The 20,707-nt window shown below is 37.3% G+C and overlaps 1 protein-coding gene across 2 annotated transcripts in view; it reads right to left on the minus strand.

The window, feature by feature from the left end:
- Positions 1–20,707, minus strand: part of GRIN2A (glutamate ionotropic receptor NMDA type subunit 2A) — a 506,391-nt gene that overhangs the window by 133,909 nt on the left and 351,775 nt on the right. The gene's annotated exons all lie outside the window — the stretch shown is intronic.

Below are 20,707 nucleotides of genomic sequence, written 5' to 3' on the forward strand. Positions count from 1 at the left end.
AAAAGAGGCAAGGGTAGCAATCACGATCTCAGATGAAGCAAAAATTGACCTAATTGAAAAGGATAATCAGGAAAACTATATTTTGCTGAAAGGTACCATAGGAACTTCTGCAATATTTTAAAAATTAGAGCATATTTGTTTGATAAAGTCTTCATTTTTCAAATATATAGGGAATTGAGTTAAATTTATTAAAATAGCCATTCCTCATAAATGGTCAAAGGACCATAAATGGTCAAAGAATATGAATAAATAGTTTCCAGGAGAAGAAATCAAAGCTCTCTATAGTCATATAAAAAAGCTCCAAGTCACTATTTATTACAGAAATGTAAATTAAAACAGCTCTGAGGTATGAATTCACACCAATCAAAAATGACAAATACTAGAGGGGTGAGAAAAATTGATATACTAATAAACTCTTGGCAGAGTTGTGAACTGGTCCAACCAATCTGGAGATCAATTTACAACTATACCCCAAAAGGCTATAAAACTGTGCATACTTTTTGGCACAGTAATAGCACTACTAGGTCTGTACCTCAAAAAGATCAAAGGAAAAGGAGAAGGATCATATGTACAAAAATATTTATAGCAGCTCTTTTTGAATTGGCAGAGAATTTGATATTGAGGGGATGCCCACCAATTGGAAAATGACTGAACTGGTTGAAGTGTGTCATTGTGTGCTATTATTGTGTACAATTAAGTAGTATTTTCAATAAGAAATGACAAGGAGAGTGGTTTCAGAAAAGAAAAGAAAAACATGACAAGATCTATATGAACTAATGCAAAGAGAAGTGAAGAACTGGAGGATCATTGTGCACAGTAACAGCAATGCCATAGTGATGATCAAACACCAAAAACTTGACTACTCTGATCAATATAATTAATCTAAGATAATTTCAAAGGATTTATGATGAAAAAAATGCTATCCACCTCCAGAAAGAGAACTGTCAAACTCTGACTGCAAATTGAAGTGTAATTTTCTTGCTTTATTTTTTGTGTGTGACATGGCTAATATGGAAATGTGTTTTTCATGATTTCATATTTATAATTTATATCATTTGCTTGCCTTCTCGAGGAGGGAGAATTGGAAAGGGAGAGAATAGGGAACTTAAAATTTAAAAAGAAAAGAAGGTCTAAAATTAATTATTGTTTTAAAAAAAACCATGTATTTGTTGCTTGCCTAGAATTTTAAATTACTGAGCAAATTGATTTCAGTAACAATAACAACAATAGCTATTATTTATACAGTGCCTACTATGTGCCAGGCACTGTACTGAGCAATTTACAAATATTTCATTCCATCATCACAACAGCCCTGAGAAGTAGGTACTTTTATTATCCCTGTTTTATCAGTGAGAACACTGAGGCAAATAGAGATGATTTGTCCAGGGTCACACAGCTATTCGTGTCTTGGGGTGAATTTGAAAACAGGTCTTCCTGACTCCTCAGCTGGTATTCTATCTACTATGCCATCTAGCTGCAGTCCTGTAGAAGGCAGGACAATATGCCTATGACTCCAATCCAGGTAAGCAGGACACTGGTCTCATCAATATACTAGTGCCCTGCATCTGAAAGTCCTAATAAATCCTACGAAAGTTGTTTGCCTTGATGTTCTAAGGAAAGACAGATATGCTTTTTTGCTCCCCACTTGCTATTTTAGATTAAAACGATATTGCCTATTAATATAAGCTGTGCACTGAAGAAGGGGATCTGCCAAAAGCAGCCCAGTGTTATTTTAGCTCTGTCAACAAACCCAAAGAGCTGGCAATTACTTTTAATTCCATTTGCTGGTTTGAAGTTTCTGCATGATTAATGCAGGCTATTAATTTTCAAACTATAACTAGAAATTTTGCTTTCTCCAAATCTTGCATCATACTCTGCCCCCATGGTGACTACTCATGAGCACTCAAATGGCCCATGAGCTTGGGAAGGAACTGAATAGTTGAAACTCTGCAAGTATGAGGAAAATAGATCATCTAGGCTGGGTTTTATTGTTCACATACTGAGGTCACTAGCAGAAGACTAATTCCTTCACTAATTCTTGCAGATGTGATCCCCCAAATAAAGTAAATGGATATTTACCCCTATACTTACAGACTTTCACCGTTTCCAGATGATGAAAGCATTCATCAGATTTTTAGCCTCCTGCTCAAGTTGTTGTTATTCAGTTGTTTCAGTACTGTTCAACTCTCTGTGACCCCATTTGGGGTTTTCTTGGCAAAAATCTTGGAATGTTTTCCCATGCTCTTTTCAAGCTCATTTTACAGTTGAGGGAACTCATGCATCCTGACTCCAATCCCAGCACTCTGTCCACTGTTCCACGTAGCTGTTCATTCATACTAGAAACAACCAATCATCTGGGACACCTTCAAATGACAATCTACAAAAACTTGCAAGTTGTCAAGGTCGGCCCAGACAACTCACTCTTCTTTTGATTGTAGCCTGGCCAACTTTAACCCTACCATCCAGGTTGCTCCGGTCTTCATTAAAAGAAAAACAATATAAGACAGCCTGGGTAATTTGTTAGGAGACCTAGATTCAAATTCTATCTTTGCTACTTTCACCTCTATAACTTTGACAAGGACCTTCATCTCTTTGGGCTGCCAAAATAAAACAAATGAAATATGAAAAATTACAAACTGTGCCTATTTCTTCATCTGAAAAATTAAAAGGTTGGATTAGATTGACCATCTAGGTTTAAATCTATGATCATATGAGTGGCTTGGCTATTTTGAGCCCTCAGTTCCTATCTTAAGGGGGTTAAAAGAAGACAGGAAGCTGTTCTGTTTCATGTGTTGACTTGTACTTCTCTCCTTGACTTAGCAGTCTCTCCTGCACTGCTTCTCAATGCCCTCAGCTGTAGGTTTTAGACTTTAATTTAACTAACTCTGTGGCTCCCATTTCTGATACCACCTAAAAGATGGAACCAAGTTTTCCTCTTCTGCTTCCAATTCATTAAACATGTGTCTTATATTTCTTTTCCTGTGTCCTGGGACTATTTCTTGGCTTAGCTCTGTCTGGGATATGATTCTGGTTCCTCTACTTGTTATCTCCCTGACTCAATCTCTGATATGACTATATCAATATCCATCCCATGTCTTCCCTCTGGTCTATTCACACAGGTTGAGTGTTGAGACAAATCATATAGCAACCTGTAATCTCTTCACCCACACCAACATTCTAGCACCATCACTGTCAGTTGGAAGAAGGATTTACCTGCCTAAGATTGCTTATTTCAAACGCAAAGAGGTTATTTAGGTTGAGGAGGAAATCTTACAAGATTGCCCTCAACCTTCCCAATGAGGAATTCCTTGTGGCTCAGCGATCGCCCAATTTTATCTTTTTGAACACATGCATTGCTACCAGTTTCCTTTCAAGCTGACTAAAATTGGGACCACTTGACCCTTACTCATTTCCTTTTCATATATAGAGACATTCTGTCATCTTCATCTGCACAATTACAACTTAAATGAAAAGAAAACAGACTCTGAGAATGGAGTAGATAATCATTGTGAGGAGTTTTAAAATATGCTATCAAAGACTGAGGCAATGCATGGCAAACCATATGGTGAGGCAATAAAGAATGAATGAGAACCTTACTGGGGAGAAAAAGAAAATCTCAGGCTTCAGATTAGCAGCCAAATGCTCATTTAATGCTGCACGGAAAAACAAGAGATTGATTATATGGCAGAATTACATACATTTCCTAAAATGCTCAGAACCCAACTTGAGCAGAGAGCATGTGATTCCTATGTATTTGTTTAAGCCTCTACCATCTCTGCCTAGACTATTGATGAGCCTCCTCATTGGACTCCCTTCTTTCAGGAGCTCCTTTCTCTAATCCATTCTCCACAAAACTGTCAAAATATTCTTCTTCAGCTATAAATCTGATGATGTTACTGTCAAGATAAAGAATCTTCAGTAGCTCCCCATTGCCTTTAGGATAAAATATAAACCCTTCAGCTTGGCATTTAATGCATTCGCAATTTGTCTCTAGTATCCAGATTTCATATTACTGCCCCTTCATCTACTTTCTTATGCAGCCAAATTGGAGCACTGGCTCTTCTCTGAAGGCATCATTTTCTTCCCAGGCTATACTTTTCCTGAGGCTGCCCCACACACCTGGAATACATTTCCCTCTTCGTTGATATGTCCCAGAATATTTCATTTCCTTCAAGGCTCAACTTAGAGACTACCATTCCTGACAAACCTTTCCTGATTTTCCTCACTGTTGGTGTTCCCTTCTTCCTCAAATTATACCTTATTATGTTGTATTTTGTTCAGTCATTTCAGTCTTATCTGACTTTTCATGATCCCATGTGGGACTTTCTTGGCCAAAATCCTTGAGTCTATTTCTATTTCTATTATTTGAGTCTCATCTATTTCATTCTCCAGTTCAGTTTATAGATGAGGAAAACAAGATTAAGTGACTTGCCCAAGGTCACACAGCTAGTAAGTGTCCAGAAAGATGAGTCGTCCTGACTCTAGGCCCAGTACTTGATATATCCACTCTCTGCCACCTATCTGCCCCCATTATGTTTTATACACAAGCAGAATACAGATTCTTTCACAAAGATCTTCCTTTTATCTTTGCATCTTCAGGACACACTTCAATGATGTATTTGTACATAGTAGGCAGTAAATAAATGCTTATTGACCTGATCTGAACTGAATTTAGAGTGCAGATGTGAAGATCCCATCTTTCAGTCCATAACAGTATGACAGACACGTTAATGGAAAAAAAATCAATAAAGCTGATGAAAATTATAAGGAAAGGAAACTTGAAGATCATTTAAATTCTTCCTGGCCTATTTCAATAGACTCCTAACTGGGGATATCCCTCTCTTCAGTTCCCCCTTCAATCTTTTTTCCAAATCCGTCATCCACACAGCTTGCTAAAATAATCTTTCAGGATTTAACCCAGGTGGAAAGAAAATAAAGCTCAGAGAAGATAAAGACTTGGCCAAGGTCACATGTATATGTGTGGCATATCCATGATTCAAATTCAGATCCTCTCACTGAAAATCCAGTGTCCCTTCTCAGTCCTGATTTTGGGTCTTTATTTTCCAGGATGAGGCAGCTAAGTCTCAAGTTTTCAAAATCTTAGAAAACATTCTTTAAAATCCTTTCCAGTTTTCTGCAACTCTGAAATCAATTAATCACTGTCAGGTACGATGTTAGGTGACTGGAAAATGTGTTATGAGCACTCTTTACATTGGCTTTCCTTGCATCACCTTCTGATCATGGAAGGAGAATTGTGAGGGTACAACTTGTACTATGAAGGACTTAATGTTAAACTGAAATGGAGATAAATAAATTGAAATCACAGACAGCAGCTTCCTAACTCGCTACTTGTTGCAGGGAGCAGATTGTCAAGGTGTGGTCCCACACTGCTCATTCTCTTTCCTTTCGCACAGATGACATTCCAAGCTGCATCATTAGGATGCAAATGGGAAAATAATCATACCTGATGCTGACAACTTTGTAAGAGAAAATGATTGCAAGTTGGCAGACCTAAAAAGAGAAGCAGGAGTAACAGAGGAGGAGGATAGTCACCTGGAACAGCAGTTGAGGCTTCCTCCACTGAAAAAATCTATATCCTCTGGAGATTTAAGAGGCTTATTTAAAAATTGGTCTCAGGAAGTTCAGATGGGGTCACAGACAAGCAGTCAAGCTTGTTATCACTGCATTCAATTTCATATACACTTTAAAAAGTGTATGACAACAGTTCACAATTTCACATACAACTCTCTTTCTATTCCTAGTATGTTGAAATGTTCATAAAAATTATAAATAGCATTTATATGGCACATTTAAGCTGTCAAAGTGCTTTAGAAATATTATTTCACTGGATTCTCAAAACAAACCTGGAAGGTAGGTGCTATTGTTATCTGTACTTTCTGGTTGAGGAAACTGAGGCAAACAGAGATTAAGTGCTTTACTCAGGGTCACTTGGCTAGTAAATACCTGAGGCGGGATTGTAACTGGTCTTCCTGAGTCCAAGTCAGCACTCTAAGTACTGTACCACCTAGCTGTTCATGGTTATTGACTCTCAAGTTTGTAATGAAAAAGAAAACAAAGTTATAATGTGGTGGTGGTGGTGATGATGATGATAGCACTCAACTAGACTATGTCTTTGATATAAAGAGATAAACTTCATCACGATGAAAAAGCAATTGTCTTTCTGTCAAGAGAAGTGTGGGTTTGACTCATGCCTCACAGTGTAGCAGTACAACCATGGACAAACGACTAATGCTTCTGCACTCTTATTTCCTCATCTGCAAAATAAGGAAAACATTACCTCCTGCATCAAAGACTTATCAAAAGGATGAAATAAGGTCTACAAAGTATTACATAAGTGTTAGGTATTATTATTTTTGATCAAACACCCACTGTGTTAAAAAGCACTTTCCTAGGTACCATGGGAGGACAGAAAAGGAAAAAATATTCTTACAGTCCAGTTGGCAAGCTATTACATAAAGGCACAGAAAAGATATAGGACAGCATATTAAGCACACTAAAATAGGGCAAGTAAGTTTCATGCAAAGGTAATACCAAAGTGTAAATGGAGCTAAAAAATATCAATACGGAGTTGGCTTAATCAAAGAAAACTTGAGAAATGTGAATTCTCAGTTAGATTTTGGAGAGGTGAGGAATATGAAGCAATGAAGATTAGTCACAGTGTTCAGAGGGGGTACTGAGAAGCAGTGTTTGAATTTAAAGAATGCTGCAAACCTGAAAGGAGTGGAGGACTTCATATTTAATCTGAAGTAACAAAGACAGATGTCTTCCAGTAGGAACTTGTTGGATGTTACATATTTTTTATTCATTGTCTGCTTTCTGCAAAGTAACAAAGGCAGTGAATAAAACCCTTGGTCTCAGTCCTGCTACTGTCAAGAAAACTCAGAATGAATCTGAGAGTGACTATTGAACTCGTTAGAGACTTCTTTTCCCATTTGTGAAAAGAAAGGGCCACTAAAAGTAGAATAGCATTTAAAATGATGATTCAGAGAATTGCTATCAAGTCACATTAACTATACCCTGAAATCATTTTACAGTCCTGGTTAAAAGTGGGAATTGTTTCTTTGTTTTCTAATAATATTCAAAGATCTCATTCAACTCTCAATTTGATTTAACTCCAATGTTTATTGAGCAGTTACTCTGTGCAAGGGACTGGGCTAGACAGTGTACATACAAAAATCAAAATGAAATAGTCTCTGATCTCAACAAGTTTACGTGGGGAGAGGGGATACAACGTGAAGACAGAGAAGCAAATACATTTAAAGAAGAACACTGATGACAAGTGAGTGGGGACATTCAAGGAAGGCTTCATGGAGGAGGTAATATTTCAGATGTCAATAATACTTTGATGAAAAATATGTGAGTTTGGGAGAAAGAGGGCACGAATCCCAGGAATGGAGATAACATGAGCAGCTTTGCAGTTGTGAGGTCATAATATGCTAACCAGTAACTCAGCTTGGTTGGGATGTAAGAGTGAATAAAATAAAACTAAGTAAGCATGGTAGAATTGAATTATAAAGGGCAATAAATGGCAGTCCATATTTTTTTTTTGAGAGATATCAGGAACCTAAGGACTGCTTTTGAAAAGCAAAGTGATGGGGGAGGAGGCAGGACCAAGATGGTGGAGTAGAAAGACAGACATGTAGAAGCTCTCCCCCATAACAGATAAAATATCTGTAAAAAAATGACCTTAAACAAATTCTAGAGCAGCAGAAGCCACAAAACTACAGAGTGAAAGAGATTTTCAGTCCAAGACAGCCTGGAAGGCATACAGAAAATGTCTATCACACTAGGCACAGAGCAGGGCGCAGCCCAGCTTGGGCTATACAGCAAAGACAGGACTGGGAACAGGATTCAGGGTGATGCCAGCAGCAGCAGTTCCCAGATGGCTCAACCCCAAAACGCCAAAGACAGCTTCAAAGGTCAGCAAGAAAGCTCTTTCACTTGGGTGGGTCTGGACTCACCAGTAGCAGCCACTGCAGTGGCAGCATCCATTTTTGGAGCCCTCCACCTAAAGACCCTGAGGGAATTGAGCAGCTGATCTGAGTCTCACCCTTGAGTGGCTCTCCTGGGTTGAGGAAGAGTGCTGGTGGTAGAGCTGGTGGAAGCACTGGAAAGGGAATCATGAAGGCAGATCCAGGACAGAACAGACTGCCTGTGATTGCTCCCAGACAAGAGTGCAGGCCAGGAGAGGAGTTTACTCTTGATTTTGCCACTTTGGATGCACTGAGAAATTATAGGTCCCCAGAGTATACCCTCCTCTTGACAAAGGACTCAAAAATCAAGTAGATGGCTTAAGAAATGTCAAAAAAATGGGAAGAAAAGACTATAGAAGGCTGATTTCTTGGTGAACAGGTATTTTCTTCAATCCTTTCAGATGAGGAAGAACAATGAATACCATCAGAGGAAGATCTAAAAGTCAAGGATTCTGCATCTAAAACCTCCAAAATAAATATGCAATGGTCTCAAGACCACAGAAGAGCTCAAATAGGATTTTAAAAATCAAGTAAGAGAGGTAGAGGAACAATTGGGAAAAGAAATGAAAGCAATGCAAGAAAATCATGAAAAGTAAGTCAATAATTTGCTAAAGGAGATCCAAAAAAATGCTGAAGAAAATAATATTTTTTAAAATGGCCTAACTCAATTGGCAAAAGAGGCCCAAAAAGACAATGAGGAGAAGAACACTTTAAAAAACAGAATTAGTCAAATGGAAAAGAAGCTTCAAAAGCTCACTGAAGAAAATAGTTCTTTAAAAATTAGAATGGAGCAGATGGAAGTTAAAGAATATATGAGAAACCAAGAAATTACAAAACAAAATCAAAAGAATGAAAAAATAGAAGATAATGTGAAATATATCATTGGAAAAACAACTGACCTAGAAAATAGATCCAGAAGAGACAATTTATAACTTATGGGAGTACCTGAAAGCCAGGATCAAAAAAGAGCCTAGACATCATCTTTCATGAAATTATCAAGGAAAACTGCTCTGATATGCCAGAACCAGAGGGCAAAATAAATATTGACAGAATCCACCAATCACCTCCTGAAAGAGATCTGAAAAGAGAAGCTCCTAGAAATATTGGAGCCAAATTTCAGAGTTCCCAGTTCAAGGAGAAAATATTACACGCAGCTAGAAAGAAATAGTTTGAGTACTGTGGAAATACAATTAGGATAACACAAGATCTAGAAACTTCTACATTAAGGGATTGAGGGGCATAGAATATCATATTCCAGAAGTCAAAGGAACTAAGATTAAAACCAAGAATCACCTACCCAGAAAAACTGAGTATAATACTTTAGGGGACAATGGTCATTCAATGAAATAGAAAACTTTCAAGCATTCTTGATGAAAAAAGCAGAACTGAATAAAAAATTTGACTTTGAAACACAAGAATCAAGAGAAGTATGAAAAGGCAAACAGGAAAGAGAAATCATAAGGGACTAGGGACTTTCTAAAGTTTAACTGAATATATTCCTACACGGAAAGAAGATATTTGTAATTTTTCTCAGTATTTAGGTAGTTGGAGGGATTATACGCACTTACACACATATATGTGTGTGTGTATACATATATATGCGTATGTGTATGTATGTATGTATGTATATATACAGAGAGCACAGAGTGAGCTGAATAGGAAAGAATGATATCTAAAAAATAAAATTAAGGGGTGAGAGAGGAGTATATTGGGAGGAGAAAAGGAAAATGGAATGGAGCAAATTATCTCTCATAAAAGAGGCAAGAAAAAAATTTTTCACTGGAGGAGAAAAGGAGGGAGGTGAAAGGGGAAAAAATGAAGTTTACTCTCAACACATTTGGCTTAAGGAGGGAATAACATGTTCACTCAAATTTGATATGAAAATCTATCTTACACTACAGGAAAGTAGGGGAAAAGGGGATAAGTGGGATGCGGGGGATGATACAAGGCAGGTCAAATGGGAGGAGGGACAAAATGTACACACTTTGCGGGGTACAAGGTCAAAAGAGAGAATAGAATAAATGGTGGTGGGATAGGATGGAGGGAAATATAGTTAGTCTTACGCAACATGACTACTATGGAAATCTTTTGCAAAACTACACATAAAAAACCTATATTGAATTGTTTGCTTTCTCAGTGGGGATGGGTGGGGAGGGAGGAACGGAGAGATGTTGGAACTCAAAGTTTTAGGAACTAATGTTGAAAATTGTTTTTGTATACAACTGGGAAATAAGAAATACAGGTAATGGGGTATAGAAATCTATCTTGTCCTTTAAGAAAAGACAGAAGATGATGATAATGGAAGGGAGGGGTATGATACAAGGGAGGGTAGATTGGGTTAAGGGGCAATCAGAATGTATGGTATTTTGGGTAGGAGGGGAGAGATGGGGAGAAAATTTGGAACAATCTTGCAGAAATGAATGGTGAAAACTAAAAATAAATAAATAATTACTAAATAAATAAATAAAAAGAAAAATAAAGTGATGCGGTCAAACCTTTGCTTCTGAAAGATTATTTTGGCAAGTTGTGTGAATGATGGATTTGGAAAAAAGATCGGAGGAGGGACTGGAGAGAGGGATATCCTCAATTAGGATTCCATTGAAATAGACCAGGTAGGATGGAGATGGACATAAAGGTACTATGGAGGCAAAATTAAAAAAAAAAAAACTTGGCAAGATTTGAGCTTGGTGCAAGAGCTCTAGGAAGTGGAAGAATCAATGATTACTCTAAGGTTATAAATACTGTAACTGAAAGGACTGTGATACCCTCAATAGAAATAAAGAGGTTTAGAGGAGTGGAGAATTTGGTGGGAGGTGGGTAAAGAGGTCTGTCTTCAAGTTTGATATATTGATGAGATGTCCAGATTGGGATGTCTAGCAGGAAGATGGCCAAGGAGGACTGGAATTTAGGAGCAAGATTGGTGTTAGATACATAGATTCCATAGTCACTTACCTAAAGATGATAAATGTACCCATGACTGTGGACAAGACCACCAAAGAATATAATATATGTAGAAAGGAAAAGAAACAGGGAAGTGCATCAGATAATTATCTAGAAAAGAAGACTAACATGACACAATTATAGAAGTAGGAGAAAAGCCAGAAGAGAACAGAGTCATGGAAACTGAGAAAGAGAAAATGGTGGTTAATATTATCAAAAACTATAGCAAGGCCAAAGAAGATGAGGCATGAGATGTAAGATTTAGTAAAGAGGGTAAACACTATGATGTTCTATATAGATGGATAGCATGGTAGTAAAAATAAACTTAATATTTAGATTCACATAACTATTTCAGGAAGAAATGGGGTCATCAAAAGCACTGTACATTTCTCAAAGGCAATCTTGTCCTTTTTCACACATATAGTTCCAACTCATTGCCCTTTTATAATGTCTACCCGAGGTACATGAACTGATGGTCAAGCTGCATGAGTTATTCATCCATATGTCTATTTGTACAATAGTCATTACTCATCCACTTGGATTTTCCTGTATGGAGAATTTCACTACAATCCATAATTATAGATCTTATTTAGGAGGTTCTGCAATATTCTGAGGCTTAAAGTAAAATGTTATATGCAAACGGGAATATTTGCAGACCTCATAATATGCAATACTCTAGTCTCAAAGTATTTCCAGTTCCGTGTTATCCAAAAAGAAATGAAAAAGCTTATGGTAGATTCATGATCTGGTTCAAGTTAAATCTGGTCCCTGACACTTCCTAGCTGCGTATAATCCTGGAAAGGCACTTAAATTCTGTTTGCCAGTTTCCTCATCTGTAAAATATGAATAATAGAACCTGTCTTTCAAGGCTGTTGTGAGGATCAAATGGAATAATAATTGAAAAGTACTTAGTACAATGTCTGGCACATAGTAATGGCTATAAAAATGTTATCTATTGATATAGACAAATAAAGATATAGATATTCTTCAACACATTACAGAAAAAGAGAAGCTACATAAAGGATATCACTAGAGAAATGTATGACTAGAAAAAAATGTGGGCTGGTCACATAGGGGTTGTAAGAAGACCATGCCATGAGAGAAATAGTGACGTGACTTGTACTTGACTTTGTGAATGAGGGAGGGTTGTGCAGGTCACCAGCCTCACTTCTCCTCCACAGCCATCTGAATCCAGTGACCAGATATTCATTAGGATGACTGGAGATGACCCAGGATGAGGCAATTGGGGTTAAGTGACTTGCCCAAGGTCACACAGCTAGAGTGTGACAAGTGTCTGAGGTGAGCTTTGAATTCAGTTCCTCCTGACTCCTGCACTGGTGCTCTATACCACCTAGCTGCCTCTGATAACATAGTCAAGGGTGAGTGATACTTATTGATCTGCCCACCTGCTTCATTGAATCAGTCAGTCAATGAATATTCATTAAGCACCTACTATGGTAATTGGATAGATCCTCAGTGTTGTAATTGTGGGACAACACAGGCTAGAAGAATGGATGGGTTGAGATCTCCACCACAGGAGTAAGGGTAAACATTGATGAAATGACAGATATGTCAATGGATCCAAGGATAAATGCTTCAATCAGAGGTGTGAAGAATTTGGTGGAATGTAGGTAAAAAGATCTGTGTTAGACACAGTGATTTTGAGATACTGATGAGATATCCAGATATGGCTGTCTAGCAGGAAGATGATCAAGGAGGACTGGAATTCAGGAGCGAGCTTAGGGTTAGATGCATAGATCCAATAATCACTTGCCTAAAAATGATAAATGAACCCATGCCTGTGGACAAAAGCACCAAGGAATATAATGTAGAGAGAGAAGAAAAGAATTATACTCCACTCAGACTCCCCTCTTGGATTTGCACACAATCATAGAATATTAACATTAGAAGGGACCTTTGAGACCCTCTAGGTGAGGGGTTCTTAAATGTTTTTTTTAGCACGAACTCCTTGGGCAGTCTAGTGAAGTCAATGAACCTAAAGGAAAAATATTTTTAAACAATCGAAGGAAATACTAAATTTCAATGAGAAGTTGGTGGGGAAAAAAGATTTTTAATATCCAAATTCATGAAAACCCAGAAATTCATCCATGGACCTCTTGATCCAGGCCAATCCATTTTATGTTTGAAAAAATCAAGGCTCCATGAAGTGATACAAATTTACCAAGGTCACAAAACAGATCATCGCAGTGTGAGGACCTAGGCTCTTCTTTTCTTGCACAGTTCTCTTTTTACAATACCATACCACCCTCCAGATAAGCCACAGGGAAACATTACTTGCCAAGTGATCACTTGGCAAGATTTGAGCTTGGTGCAAGAGTGTGAAAGAGAAAGTGAAGACAGTAAGAAAAGTAAAGTAAAGAGAGTGAAAGAGAAGCAGTCCATTTTAAGACTGGTATTGGAGGACAAGGCTAACACCTGTCTTGTATTCTAAATGTGTTGTGTTCTTCTGTCATCTATGGCTACATTATAATAAGAGATACAAGATTCAAATTCATATAATGAACTATGTTATAATTCTACCATAGTTTTCATAGCTCCTGCCCTGGAGTTCTCCGTTATCTAAATCCTGTGAGAGAATGTGTATCCATGGCAATGGGATTCTGATAAATTGTAGTGACCTTTCTCCCTCCTGGAGAACTGAAAATTATAAGAGAAATACTATTTTCCTTTTATCAATAGAGTGTTGGGGAGCCACATATGTGGGGTGAGCCCTTTTAGGCTTTATCATTGTATCAATTGGATGCTTTCTTTGCTACAAAAGAGGATACATTAGAGGGAAAATGAGAGGGATTTAAGCAGAAAAAAACTACAGTATAAGAAATAAGAAGGTATCAATAAAACTTTAAACAAAATTAAAAAGCTAAGAATAAAGGTGGAGAATGTCCCCTTTCTGAGGAAGTCTATGTCTTTAGAGAAGTGCTAAATATTCTTCTTTTATATATACCAATAATATTTCCATTTATGCTGGTTCTGAGCGTAAAGTCCTATGTCACTTGTATACCAGTAGAGTTCTGTACCTCAAATACCACTTAGGCCAGTGAGCCATTTGAAAATTAGAATGAGTTTAGATGTAGCTATTCAGGAGTTTCTGGAAATACTTCTGACTGAGAGCTTTTTGAATAATTTAGTCTTCTGAGATCATTTGAATAATCCATTCACGAATTTCCATAATTGATGGTGATGGTGAACCATCAAGGGCATATCTTTTGTCTTACAGTTCTTACATCTGTCAGCTTAATCACCACCAGGCTCTCTCTTAAATAGCTTACAGGCTAAATTGGTTTGGGGAGTTGAGTGGTGACAGTCATTCTGCTGTTTTGATATCTGTGGCTTATAAAATTCAGCATCCTTTAACTTGACATAGCTATACAGCCTATATGTGATAATTGCCTCCATAAAATGCCGCTGTTCTCTACCTGTTGACTTTGGGCAATGTGTTGTCTTGCTGGAAGAGTCTATCCCAAAGTTAATGTTCATTTTTTAAGGTAGATTTCTATGCTTTCTGGTTTATAAGTCCAGAAAAAGAAGGAATGTAAGATGAGAGATAAATGAGGTACATCAAAGAAGTGTCTTTGCAATCTCATTTATACATGTAAATTTGCTAGGTGCTAACTACATATTTTCATTACAACCCAAATGATTAAATTGTAAGAGAATTTAAAATAGTAAATTCACATGGCTCTGGTTAAGTTCTGATGGTTCTTTTTAGTACAAATAACATGTAAGTTTCCATTTCTATGACTCACATCATTTGATGAAGTTAACGACCATTATAAACCCAAGCAAATTAAATTTCACACTACTTTGAGGGAGGCTGGGGATTTTGTTGTACACACTTTATAAAGAGAGCTTTTCTTGAAATGGGAGCTCAGGAAAATAAAAATAAAACAGTTGTACGTTTGGCCATCTCAAAACTTTGTCTAAAAAAGCATGTGTTAATCATAGATTTGCAAAGTTCAATCGCAATTATGCATGGTTTAGGGGAAGTGCACTAGCATGGAGAATTGAAATCAACAAAAACTTCAAAGCAACATCTTCAGATGTTGTAGTTTTTAGCCTCCATCAAAGTCCTTGGGAGCAGGCTTAATGTCACATCTATCATTGTACCTCCAGGGCCTAGCATAGTGCACTTTGCCATACTGAATGCCGATTGAATAAGAGACACTATTGCAATGTGTACAGAGCATTGGTTCTGGACTCTAGAAGATCTAGATTCTTATCTTGTCCTGACGCTTAGCAGTTGTGTTACTCTGGGAAAATCTTTTCATATCTTTGAGATTCAGTTTCCTCATCTATAAATTGAGGCTAGTAATATCTACATGTCCAAAAAGTGGTGTGGTTTAGTGAATAGAAACCTTGTCAGTAAGACCTGGATTCACATTTTGCCTCTGACACAGTGGCAGTTCAATCTTGGATGAGCCTCTTAAATTCTCAGCACTTCAGGCAACTCTCAAATACTATGTGTTGCATAGATGGTAACAATCTGCAATGATCAGGGGATTTTCCCCATACAGGAGTTCCCAATGAATAATGGGTCTATCTACACTTCACAAGGCAATTATCATGCTCAGATGAGATAATATGTCATAATGAACCTTGAGAACCTTAAAATCCTATGCAAATATTAGTTGTCCTGGAAATTTAAAAAATCTATCAGAGAAACAGTCAACTGATTTGAGTATCTTCCCATTCTCATCTTCTGTCTTTTTTTCTACTTCTCCCTTTTCTAATAAAGCTGCTGATAAGGAGACTGTCCGAAAGATAGGAAGTAACAGAAAAAAGAAAAGCAGGGGGCCTGACTATCTAATACTTTGAACACTGAACTCCAAATACTAGAAAATTTATTTATATCTTTAGCCCTTAGCAAAGCATTGTGCATATGGCATTTAAAAACTGCTTTTTCATCCATCCATCCATCCATCCATCCATCCATCCATCCATCTATCCATCCATTTATTGAAAAAAATATCATAGGATTATAGATTTAGAACTTAAAGGAACCTCAGAATTCATCAAGTCAAGACCTCTTATTTTGCCAATAAGGAAACAGAGGTTTAGCAGCCCCAGGATTCAAACCCAGGAGTTTTGACACCACATCCACTATTTTTTCCACTGACGTACTGAGTGGTTATAAAGAATGACACCTACATTCTGAAGCTGTCCTTATGTTATGGAAGCCCACGGAAAATCTAAATTGAAAAGCTACATGATGGAAGTAAAATAACAAGGCAATGAGTAGCTCATGGCATACATGCTTTCATGTCCAGCCTCCAATCCCATATAAACAGATTTTACTGAAATGATACCAATTTGCATTTGCAGGCATGGCCAAAAGGAAGGGAACAAGCATTTATCAAGTCCTCACTATGTGTTATAATGAGAAAAATACCTATCATTTATATTAGCACTTTAAGGTCTGCAAAATGCTTTATAAATATTATCTCTTTTTATCCTTATGACAAACTTGGGAGATATTATTGATCCCATTTTACAGTTGAGGAAAGTGAGGCAGACAGAGATTAAGCATGTTGCCCAGAGTCACCTAGTTAATAAATATCTGATCAAAAGAGCATCTTCCTTTTCATACTAGTTGTATTTTTCATATATATTACACATGAAGTAGTTTAAAAAATAAGGAGCATTAGACATCGTATCAGATGCCAACATGGCAGCATATTTTACACTTATTCATTTAACAACCACAATCTACCAGTGATGATTCAAAGTCTCTTCTGACTGTAAATCCAGTGTCCCTTCTACGTCACTGTGAGAGTTGGGAGAGCTGTGTAAAAGTACCCTTGACTTTTCCTCTGCCTAAAGTGCTTTTCATTCAAAATGAGAAGGATGCAAATTGCACTGCGGAACACCCTCTGGTATCTAACCAACACATCTCTTGAAAAGCCTCACATGGCCTTGTTGAACATAAATATCTTCTACCTCTACATGAGGGCTGCTTTGAATATATATAGATAGATAGATAGATAAATAGATAGATAGATAGATAGATAGATAGATAGATAGATAGATAGATAGATAGATAGATAGATAGATAGATATAAAACAGGAAATATATACTTGCCTTCTGTCTGGGTCATACCACCTAAATGTCCATGGTTATTATAGACTTCCAGGAGTCATATAAATTAAAATGGTCAGAAAACTCAAAAGTCATTGATCAATCAGTCAACCAAACAACAAGAATTAATTTAGTACCTACTGTGTGCTAAGATATGCTAAATGCTGTAGAAACAAGTGTGAAGAATGAAATAATCCTTACAGTGAGATTACACTGGAATGGAGACAGTAAATACATATGCTGTACATAAGAAATGCACACCGCATAAAAGCAAAGTTAATATATACCAAGTAATTAAATACAAAATAGTTTGGAAGGGAGGGCACTAGCAGTTGAGGGTAGGGTAGGGGAATCAGGAAAGGATTCATACAGAGGATGGTGCCTGAGCTACATCCTATAGAAATGAGCATCTATGAGATGGGAATGTGGAGGGACTGCATCCTAGGCGTGAGAGACTACCATGGACATGGGAGATGAGATCTTGTTTATGAAGAACAGGGTGAAGGCTTGTTTAGCTAGATCACAGAGTGTAGGAGGAGACATAATGTCCCAATGAGACTGGAAAGATAGTTTGGGTAGGGCTTTAAAAGTCAAACAGAGGAGCTCATATTTTATCTTAGAAGCAATAGGAAAGTGGTAGAGAAGTCGAGACAGTTAGATCTAAGCTTAATAATAGTCACCAGCATTTACATCATGCTTTAAGGCTTGCAAAAACACCTTATAAATTTTATTTCATTTCATCCTCATCAGTACCATTGAGGTAGATGTTATTATTAAGTATATTATGTAGCTATGATGCTATGACATAAGAATATAGTGTATTAATTAGTATATTTGTAAAATATATTACATATCTATATTGTTATAGGTGCATAAGGACATTGGCAGAACTTTATAGAAGGGGCTGGAGGGAGTACAGATTTGGGGTAGGGAGGTTAATGAAGAGGCTCTTTCACTAATTTAGTCCAACAATTTCCTTCTACAGGGGAAACTGAGGCTAAGCTAGAATAACTAATTCAGAATTGGAATCATTAGCTATAAAGTTGTTAAGGCTTTAGAGATCATTAAGTCCAATTCCTTCATTTTACAGATGAAAAAACTGAGACCAAGAAAAGTTGAGTGATTTTCCCCTTGTCCCAAAAGCAAAGATTTAAAAGTCCAATTTCTTTGACTCCAAACCACTGTACCACATCCATTGTCCTCATTATTCTTATTGTTCTTACAACACAACAAATCAGAATGTGGAACTTGGACATCTGATTCTGAGTATTGTCTTGGAAAATGATGCTTTCCCTGGAAGGATTTTTGCTACCACCTGATAGCTCAAGTAACATCTTCACATCACCTTCTACAATGCCCCACTCCCCAACTGCCATTATCCTCCCTAATTACCTTGTAGTTAAGTGACTTGTGACCACATTTTGTATTGTTCTGTATATAGTAGTATACATATATATTATATCCTCCATTAGAAAGTGGGAAAGAGGGATTATTTTATATTTTGTGTGTATGTCCCTGGCACTTAGCACAATGCCAGGCAGAAAGTAGCTGCTTAATAGATAATGCATTCCAGTTCTGACATTTACTACCTATGTGAATTTGGGTAAGCCACTTAAAACCTCCGTGGGCCTCAGTTTCCTTATCTGAAAAATGATAGTGTTAAACTAGATACCTTCTAAATTCCCTTGCAACTCTAAATCTATGACCCTATGAACTCTTGATCCATATTCCTGATCAGCCCCTGGGCCTCTATAGAAGTCCACAAAAGCATACGCCATATTAGAATCTGACACATCCAAGGCAGTTGAATGACAAAAAATAAAAATAAAATTAAAAAAACCAGATGATTGCCACAAATGCCCTAATTGCAAAAGAACTCCTGCTCTGCACAGAATGTCTCATTTGCAGGAGAACAGCTTGGTGCGTGGTGCTGGCTTTCCCATGCCAAGCCTGTACAAAGACCCAGCAGGAAGCCATGGTCTCTCTGTGGGCCTGTCATGTTTTCTGAGATGTTCTCATTACATGTTGCAAAGCCCCAAGCCCTCAGGCAGATTCAGCATCACTGGTAAAGCCACTGTGCGAACTCTAAAATGAAAAGAAATCCCTTGTGTGACTGAATCACTGTGATTTCTCCTTGGCATTTATTCTCTGACCCACTGTACCATTGTGAAGGGTTACCAGAGGGGAGGGGTGTGGTAAAGAAGGATTCAGAATAACATAACTGCCATTTACCTGCTTCACTGCTTCTCTTGCCCTCTGAGACAAATGTGTGACAGAGGCATTTCAGAAGGGCCAGGTCTCTCATGCACGAGCGGAATAGACCCACGTCATTTACTATTTCAACCTCAACTCAAAAGTCATTCCCCAGCCATTTTTTAAGGAAATTGTTTCATTTCAAGAGAAATTTAAAGAATGACATAAAAATTATTAAGAACCGTTTTCTACACTTGGAAGCATAGTACAGGAGGCAGACTTTCATTTGGTAACATTTTCACAGTTTTCTGCAAACTACACCCCCTTTCAATATTCTAACTAATTCCAAACATAACCACACATATTCACATATTCAAACTGGACCCAAACGGCACCTGATTAAATCCAACCCACAGAAAAGCTTTTGCTCCTGGCTCTCGGAATATTATGCTTCCCACAGAAAAGCAAGAAAACATGAAATCAATAGAATTCTAGATTTAAAGCTGGACCAGCAGAAACTATTGCTAATCCCCTAGGTTGTTAGTGCTTTCCTTTCAACTGCCTGAAATTACTTTGTATGGATTTTGCCTTTATTTTATGTATACTAACTTGGGTTATATTTTACTTCCTCTACAGACCTCTCTTTTCTTTTCCACCCCAATCCCCCAAGAACAGTCCTTGAGGACAGGGATTATTTTGTTTTTTTCTCTTTGTACTTCAGTGTCTAGGATGATGGTAGGTACATATCAGGTGCTTAATACAGTCTTGTTGAATCCAACAACCACATTTTACAGATGAGAGAAGATGAGGCACAGGAAAATTAGGTGACATGTTCAAGGTCATACAGTTAATATCTATCAGAACCAGCTGAACTCAAGACCCCAGAATCCAAAACCAATACTCTGTCCACTATATAATGCTGCCTCTTCCTCCTATTTCCTTTCAAAAAGAAATCCTTAGTTTTAATTCTTATACATTGTTGCATCCCTACTTAGGACATCTAGAGATAGAATTTGAAGAACACTTGCAAAGTGAATTGAGCCCAGTTCCCAAAGTTATTCTCAGAGAAGTCACATAACTAGGGATTCAGGACCAGAGGAGTCAGAAGCTGGATCAGTAACGATTATTCCTTTGAACAGGTTCAGGGAATAGAAATAGAGAATGAGCTCAGCTAGAAACTAATCTCTAAATGTGTTTTAAGAGAGAGAATTATTGATCAAGTGGATTAAACATTCAATACTAAATAACCACCTTATACATATTTTTTTATAAATAATAATGCTTACTGACAGTTATTTCATGTTTAATACTCTGCAAAATGCTTTATATATATATGAACATCCTAAGTCAGAAAGGTTACATCATTGAACACGACCATATATCCAATAAGTGTAAACAAATGTAATTAGAACTTAAATTTCTCTGAACTTCGAACCCATCATTATATCTACCACTCAAACTGTTGGGTATAAATTAGGTACAA

The sequence above is a fragment of the Notamacropus eugenii genome, chromosome 1 (genome assembly GCF_028372415.1).
Source record: "Notamacropus eugenii isolate mMacEug1 chromosome 1, mMacEug1.pri_v2, whole genome shotgun sequence".
NCBI lineage: Eukaryota > Metazoa > Chordata > Mammalia > Diprotodontia > Macropodidae > Notamacropus > Notamacropus eugenii.